Source organism: Peromyscus maniculatus, chromosome 3, assembly GCF_049852395.1.
Source record: "Peromyscus maniculatus bairdii isolate BWxNUB_F1_BW_parent chromosome 3, HU_Pman_BW_mat_3.1, whole genome shotgun sequence".
Lineage (NCBI taxonomy): Eukaryota > Metazoa > Chordata > Mammalia > Rodentia > Cricetidae > Peromyscus > Peromyscus maniculatus.
The window spans coordinates 122521924-122529792 of NC_134854.1; the positions used below are offsets into that span (position 1 = coordinate 122521924).

General features: G+C 49.4%; 1 pseudogene; it reads left to right on the forward strand.

Moving 5' to 3' along the window:
- The first annotated feature begins 2790 nt into the window (after window positions 1-2790).
- Window positions 2791-4174, forward strand: LOC102903467 (large ribosomal subunit protein eL19 pseudogene; annotated as a pseudogene).
- Window positions 4175-7869: the final 3695 nt, after the last annotated feature.

Consider the following 7869-nt stretch of genomic DNA (forward strand, 5'->3'; position numbering starts at 1 on the left):
GAATGGCAGTGAGGAAGATTTTATGCAGCTTACCAACTAAGCAGAAACTCTACATAGGAGAAGCCCCGACAGGAGAGCAGATCCTCCAGCCTGGATCTCCAGCTACTGAGGACAAAAGGGCCTCTGATCGATACTGTTAAAAATTCAGACTCCGGGGCTGGAGGTGCGGCTCAGTTCATAGAGTGCTGGCCAAGGACACACGACGTTCTGTGTTCAGTCTCCAGCACCTTATGAGAAATGGGCATGGTAGGACAGGCCTATAATCCCAGCACTTCCTAGGAGCGGGCAAGAGGATCAGAAGTTCAAGGCCAGCCTTAGTTCCATAGTGGCGTCAAGACCACCTGGGCTATACGAGACCTTGTGTTGTCTCAAGCAACAATAACAAAAGCATGCACTGGAAATAAGGTAGCTTCAACAAATATTGCTGGAAACCTGGGTGCCCATGTGTAAGAGAATGAACAGAAACTTCTAGAGGGAAATAAAAGCCAGCGTTCCAAGATGCAGGTATAGTCAGGCTTGGTGGTGCACACCTATAACCCAGCACTTGGGAAGCAGAACAAGATCATGCTAACTTCACAGCCAGCCTGATCGACCCAGCAAGTTCCACGCCAGCCAAAGCTACATAGCTAGGCCCTGTATCAAACAGCATGCTAATGGGGGAGGGGTGTTCAACATATGGATTTGGTGGGGGAGATACAATTCATCCCATATGAAGGCCTTTCGAGAATCAATTTTAAAACTGTGCTAATTTCCCATCCCTTTCTCCCTTCTTCCCCAGAGTGTCTGACTGCACAGCCGTGACTACAGACCTGGAATTGGAATGATGGTCAGTCCCCAGAGATTCCAATAGAGGCAACCTGACACTTGGAGAACCCTCTGTTGAAAGCTGGCATAAGAAATGATGCTACATCCTAGTCCTCTCCTAAACAAGAGAAGATTCACCCTCCAGGGACTCCATAAGAGAGCCTTAAGGACCCTTGTCCTTTATCCAAGCCTCCTCTCTCAGGGATACCTGGGGGAAGCTCAGGACCCCTCTGTACTGCCAGAGTCCCCGACCTGTCCTCCTCCTAGCAAGAGAAAAAAGAGGAATAGCCTGTCTACGGTGTGCCCCGAGTTCTTGTGTTCAAACAGAATCATCAGAGTGGTAACCTTAGGAGGAGAAGCCTTATCGGAGGTGATTAAGTCAGGAAGAGAATTAAGTTGGGGATTGGGCAGACAACTTAGTTGGTAAACTGCTTACCTTGCAAACAGAAGGCCTCTCAGGTCAACACTCAAAACCTACTTATTTTTGTTTGATTGTTTCTTGTTTTGTTTTGTGGCAGGGTCTCACTATATATCTCTGGCTATCCTGGAACTCACCCCTGTAGACCAGGCAGGTTTCAAAATCACAGATTTGTCTTTCTCAGCATTTGTCCAAAACTAAAGCCTCCAGAGCCTTGGTCTGGATGTAGACACCTCCAGAACAACAAGCAGTATTTATTCATAAACAACCTGGGCTCAGGATTTTCTTCTTAGAGCATAGACAGACTAACAGAACCTTTGAATCCTACATTTCTATGAGCTTATTCTCCGCTGTGGAAGGCTGTGCCTGTGCCTTGTAGAGGATGTGACCATGTGGCTCTGGACCTCCCCCACCACCACTGTGACACCACCTGTGGTGGTTTGAAAGCAATGGCCCCCACAGGCTCATAGGGAGTGGCACTACTAAGAGGTGTGGCCTTGTGGTAGATATGGTGTTGTTGGAGGAAGTGTGTCACTGGGGGAGGGATTTGAGGTCTCAGATGCTCAAGCCAGACCCAGTGTGGCACTCTCTTCCTGCTGCCTGCCACTCTGGACATAGAACTCTCAGCTACCTCTCCAGCACCACGTCTGCCAGTATGCCACCATGCTTCCACCATGATGACAATGAACAGCCCAAATGAAATGCTTTCCTTTATAAAAGTGGCTGTGGCCATGGTGTCTCTTCACAGCGATAGAAATCCTAACTAAGACACCACCAAAGACGTCCTCAGACATTGCCAAATGACTTCCCACATCTCTCCAGCTAGGTGAGATCTACTGCACTTGACTCCTAGTGACACATCAGATCTGCTAGACCAGGCCAGGTTAGGTCACTCGAGTCTTAGATGGGAATAAGTAGCTACTGCCACATGCTCTAGGAAAGTCATCAAAATTATGCCACAGACTCAGAGTGGTTCCCAGGAGGAGGTCCCGCCAACCCAATCCCGCCATGATTGTTACTCCATACCTTGCTTCCTGCTCTTTGGGTAAAATGGGATTTAAAGCAGCAGGTAGCAGAGGTGGAAGAGTATGGGAACAAGCAGGGTAGACCCTTCCTTTGTGCCTGCTTGGGTTCTATTGTGTGTTTGTTTTATTTAGATTTATTCATCGTGTACTGTCTATGTGTGCATCTACTTGCATGAGTTTAGATGTACCACAGGCATGCAGCCTGAGGAGGCTGAAGTCAGCACTATTCCCTAGGACTAAAGCAATAAGTGGCTGTGAGCCACCGTGTGGGTGCTGAGAATCAAATCCAAGCCAGCGCTCTGCTAGAGCAGCAAGAGCTCTTAACTGCTGAGCCGCCCCTCCAGCCCCTGTGCCTCGGTTTCTTTAGGTTGCTGGGAGCACTGGCTCCTAGAAAGAGCCTCTGGTGCACAAGCCAGGGTTTAAGGCTATAGATCTGGATGCAAAGGCAGCTCCCTACTTTCCATCTCTACAGCAACAGACAGGCTACTTCCCCCCCTTAAGCCTCAGTGTGTTCACTTTTATCAAATAAGAGTAACTCTTCCCTTATTAATTTTTTGAGGAATTAGCTCTCTTTTCGCTGCTGCGTCTGCAGCCATGAGTATGCTCAGGCTGCAGAAGAGGCTTGCCTCTAGCGTCCTCCACTGTGGTAAGAAGAAGGTCTGGTTGGACCCCAATGAGACCAATGAAATCGCCAATGCCAACTCCCATCAGCAGATCTGGAAGCTGATCAAGGACGGGCTGATCATCTGGAAGCCTGTGACCATCCATTCCCGGGCTCGATGCCGGAAAAACACTTTGGCTCCATGGGAGGGCAGGCATATGGGCATAGGGAAGTGGAAGGGTACTGCCAATGCTCGGATGCCTGAGAAGGTGACCTGGATGAGAAGGATGCGGATCCTGCGCCCACTTCTCAGGAGATACCGTGAATTCAAGAAGATTGACCGCCATATGTATCACAGCCTGTATATGAAGGTCAAGGGGAATGTCTTCAAAAACAAGCGGATTCTCATGGAACACATCCACAAGCTGAAGGCAGACAAGGTCCACAAGAAGCTCCTGGCTGACCAGGCTGAGGCTCGCAGATCTAAGACCAAGGAAGCCTGAAAGCACCAGGAGGAGTGTCTCCAGGCCAAGAAGGAGGAAATCATCAAGACGCTGTCCAAGGAGGAAGAGACCAAGAAATAAAGCTTCCCTCATGTCTGTACATAGGCCTCAGGTGGATCAGTCATTAAAATAAAACAAGCCTTAAAACAATTTTTTTGAGCAATTAAAAGACTGCATAGAAAGTGAGAAAACAAACAGTACCCTAGAACTTGCTGGATTAGAAGTTGGCCAGCTGAGACCCATGACGGACTGTGCCAACTCTCCAAGCACACTGAGGGTTGAGACAGGACTAAGGCCCCCACCCCCTCTCAAGGTCGAAGGCACTCCGCTGAGGCGGTCCCTGAGGCCCAGAAGTAGATGTGTGTCTGCCAGGCTTAGGACTCTTACATTCCTGACCAGTACTATGGCCTGTCATCCACAAGGAATTCAGTCTCAGCCTCAGACTAACATGGCCCTCCCTGGCCTTGGCCTCCAGTCTCTCGATGAGGTGAGCTAGCCATTTGGGCAGGAAGCTGGAACAGATGCTGACAACCTGTGGCTCTGAGCGGTGCCTCTCATTGTTCTCCAGCCTCCCTTGTCCCTCCTCACTTCCTGCCCCATTACTGCTGTGTGGATCCCTGCCTGGTGACCTGGTAGATCCATGTTCAAATCCCACCTCTGCTATCTTCTGGATGCCTAGTGATGGGAAACTCATCTTTCTTCCTGGGCTTCTCTCTGTTCATCTTTAAAATGCAGGTGCTGAGTGCTGATATCACAGGGTGGCAGGGTTCAGAGGGAATGGTACATCTAACAGTACAGTGAGCATGCTCAAAAGAGACCAGTTTACTGCAACAGGAAGAAGGGGCTGCTCCTTTGTCCTTGCTCTTCTTTGGAATTTGTTTTTCTTTGTTGTGTTATTTTGCTTTGCTTTTTTTTTTTTTTTTTTTTTTTTTTTTTTTTTTTTTGCTTTTCGAGACAGAGTTTCTCTGTATAGCTTTGCGTCTTTCCTGGAACTCATTCTGTAGATCAGGCTGGCCTCGAACTCACAGAGATCCTCCTGGCTCTGCCTCCCGAGTGCTGGGATTAAAGGCGTGCGCCACCACCGCCCGGCACTTTGCTTTTTATGACACTAGGGATTGAATCCAGGATGTGCACATGCTAGACAAGCATTTCTACCACTGAGATGTATCCCCTGCCTTCTTTTTAATCTTTTTATTCTCATAGGTTCTAAGTTGCCCAGGTTGACCTTGAATTTCCCATCCTCCTGCCTCAGCCTCCTAAGTGGCAGGATTGACAAGCTCGAGCCCCAGGCCCAGCTCTTCAGAATTCTTCATGGTAACAAGCTGAACAAGAAGAGAAGCCAAGTAAACAGACTTGATGCCCACCATTGTGGTTCAGTCGTCCCCAGCGGTCAAAACACTGGCCAGAGTAGAGGTTTCTAAGGGGGTGGCGTAGGTGGAGAAGCCGTGTGCCTGCTCCTGCCCAGCTTTTGACTCTCTGCCCTGGGACACTCTACAGAGATACCATCTAAAGCGCTAAGGATGGCGGGATGCTGAAGGCTGAGGGACAAAGACCACTTCCTCAGCCCCAGAGCCTGATCCCCTCGGGGCTATCACAGAACCTCACCGGGATGCTCCAGAGGCCTTGACTGAGTGGCCCCGCCTTCCTAAACATCCCTGCCTCAGAGCAGAGGCCCTGGAGGGTGCAGGCCTGTGTGGGAATGGGTCGATATGCCCCTCGGCTTCTTTCTCCCTCAGGGCAGAGGCCTGGGCAGAGGCCTCCCTTGAGACTGAGTCCACACCTTCATGCGGTAACGTCCCCACCACTTCATCCTGTTTCCAGAGTCACCCTCCACTACAAGGACTCCCCCATGAGCCTTGGCCTTAGGGCCTGGGCCTGTGACGTGGCCTTAAGGAGGAACAGTGAGCAAGGTGCACAGTGGCCCTAGGTCTCAGCTCCTTCCTCCAGGTCAGCTTTGCTGGCAAAAGTCCTGACTGTAAGTCATATCTCACTCGGGGGAATGTCACACCTGGTCACCCAGTAAGGCATGGCTATCAGGCCTAAAGGCCATGTGTCACTAAACATGGCCAGGTGACACTCAGCCCATGTTCCCAATGGCTGGCAGAGACTGAAGATTTGTGAGGTCCTCATAACAATGTGACTTCACCTTCCACCCCGCTCCTCTCACAGGACTGGCATACCTAACAATACCTGAGTCAGCTCTAACAGAGCCCACATGCTTTGAAGCCAAACCTACCTCTCCATGTCTGCCTGTCAGTGGGGGACAGGGAACGTGACGGCCAGCACCACCCTGAGCCAGTGAGAGGAAGAGAGGAAGTGACAGGCTGCTGCTCCACCACACCCCCTGTGAAGAACAGGCTAGCTCAGGCCCCACACCCATCTGCTGCCAGGAAGGAAGAAGGGAGCCCCTGGATGCAGCTTGAGATCACAGTGGCTTAGAACACCCCCTGGGGAACAGCATGCTGCCCTCGGAGCTCTGGGCAAGGGAGAAACAAGGAGAAAAAAAGCCATCGTTTTGGGGATCTTGTAACCCAATGTCCCCGTGATAAACCGTGCCCTGAAGGTGAAGAAACGTGAGGTGGAGGAGAGTCCCTCCCTCTGAGGCCACTGGACTTTCCCCTTCCTTTCTCCAGTTGGGGGATGGGGTTTTCTCAATGTGTGAGATTCCTAACTCTAGTAATACCTGAGCACCACCACTATCCACTTGGGCCCCTGTTCAGCAACCTTCCCAAGTCTCCCTGGTGGCTTCTGGGGCCTCCAGAATTCATGTTGTCACTCTGTCAAGGTGCCTGTTCTGTGGGTCTACCAGGATTCCGGTCAGGGCGCGTGGGCAGACAGCAAGGTTTGAATCAAGCTGTGGACAGATGCCTTCACAGCAAAGCAGTCTCAAGTGACAGGAAAATAATTTGTAAAAGTGAAATGCCTGCGGAAACTATCTTCAGCTGGAGTGGTCACGAAGCTTCCAGAAGGCAAAGATATTGGCATAAGGGCTCCAGAAACCAACACGAAGCCAGCACTGTCTGAGAAATTGCTATTTGAACTGTAATGTGAGCCACATGTATAATTTCACATTTTTGCCATAGCCACAATCAAGAATAAAAGGAACAGATGAATTTTTTTAACTGTGTGTTTTATTTGGCCCCAACATGATTCAAAATAGTAGTAAAAATTAATTCATTTGTTTTCCTACTGTCATACTCTGGGTGTGTATTTTACACTCACGGCCCATCTTGATTTGGGATAGACAGGCTGCAATATCTTGAGTGTTGTGTGTGGTATATGCCCACCCTGCTGGACAGCAGGCCTCTACGACCTGGCCACTCCTCAGACATACCTGGCCCAGCAGCAGACTCATGTGGGATATGAACTGAGGTACAAACTCCCCAACCTGATCCCAGAATCACTAAACCATACACTCCCTTACAAAGACTCCTGTCTTAACAAGCTCTGCCATTGAAACAAAACACCTTTGACTGGGTAATTTATAAACACAGATGTTTCTTGCCCCCAGTTCTGGAAGCCAGCAAATATCAGACAGAGGTGTGAGTAGACCCTGGTGAGAGTTCCTCTCTGCTTCCCTGGAGGCTCTTTGCTTCCCTGTGCCCACATGGTGTAAGAGGCACATGCAACTGGAGACCTTTATGAGTATACTATTCTAAGACTAGAGGAAAGAACCCTCAGGATGGTCAGTTCCCAAAGTCCCCACTTCTTAGGGAGATACCCACATTCAGACCACAGCAATCTCCAGGTGATCTGATGAGAAAGTTTGAGACATGTAACTCTTCCCTTTCACCTGATGTGTTTATCTAAGTTGTCCTATTATAAACAAAGCAAAAAACCAAAAACAACAACAACAAAAATCCCCACACAGCTCTGTAGTCAGATATTGGGATAAAAACCTGATAGATCAAGAAAGCGGTGGAGAAACAACCAGCTGACCCTCTCTCCATACTTCCCATATCAAAAAGGACCTCAGAAAACTCCAAATCCCTCCCTTCTCTTTCCTGTGCATCTCTCTATCCGTATTCCTGGCTTCTCTATAGCTATTTTCAGTCTGCTAGTTGATGACTCCACCCCCCCCCCCATTCAAGATTAACTTTATTAACAATCTCGGAGTGTCAGCGCAATTAAATATCCTGCAACATTCACCCCCACCAACCAGCCAACCTCTGAATCCTGCTGAGCTCAACTTTAGAATACCTCTTGAGTTCACCCCATTCCTGGCTCCTGCTACCATCTTAGAGTGAGTTGCTACTCTCTCTCTCTCTCTCTCTCTCTCTCTCTCTCTCTCTCTCTCTCTCTGTCTCTCTCTCACTCTGTCTCTCTCTCTCTCTCTGGCTTGGTTGTAGGTTCAGAACATCCTCCCCTCCTACCCCCCACCCCCACCCCCATGCCTCAAAAAATGCTGAGATGCTGTTAGTAATAGGACAGTAACTAAGACAACTTATAAAGGAAGGCATTTAATTGGGGACTTGCCTACAGTTTCAGAGGCTGAGTCTAGGACCATCATGACAGCAG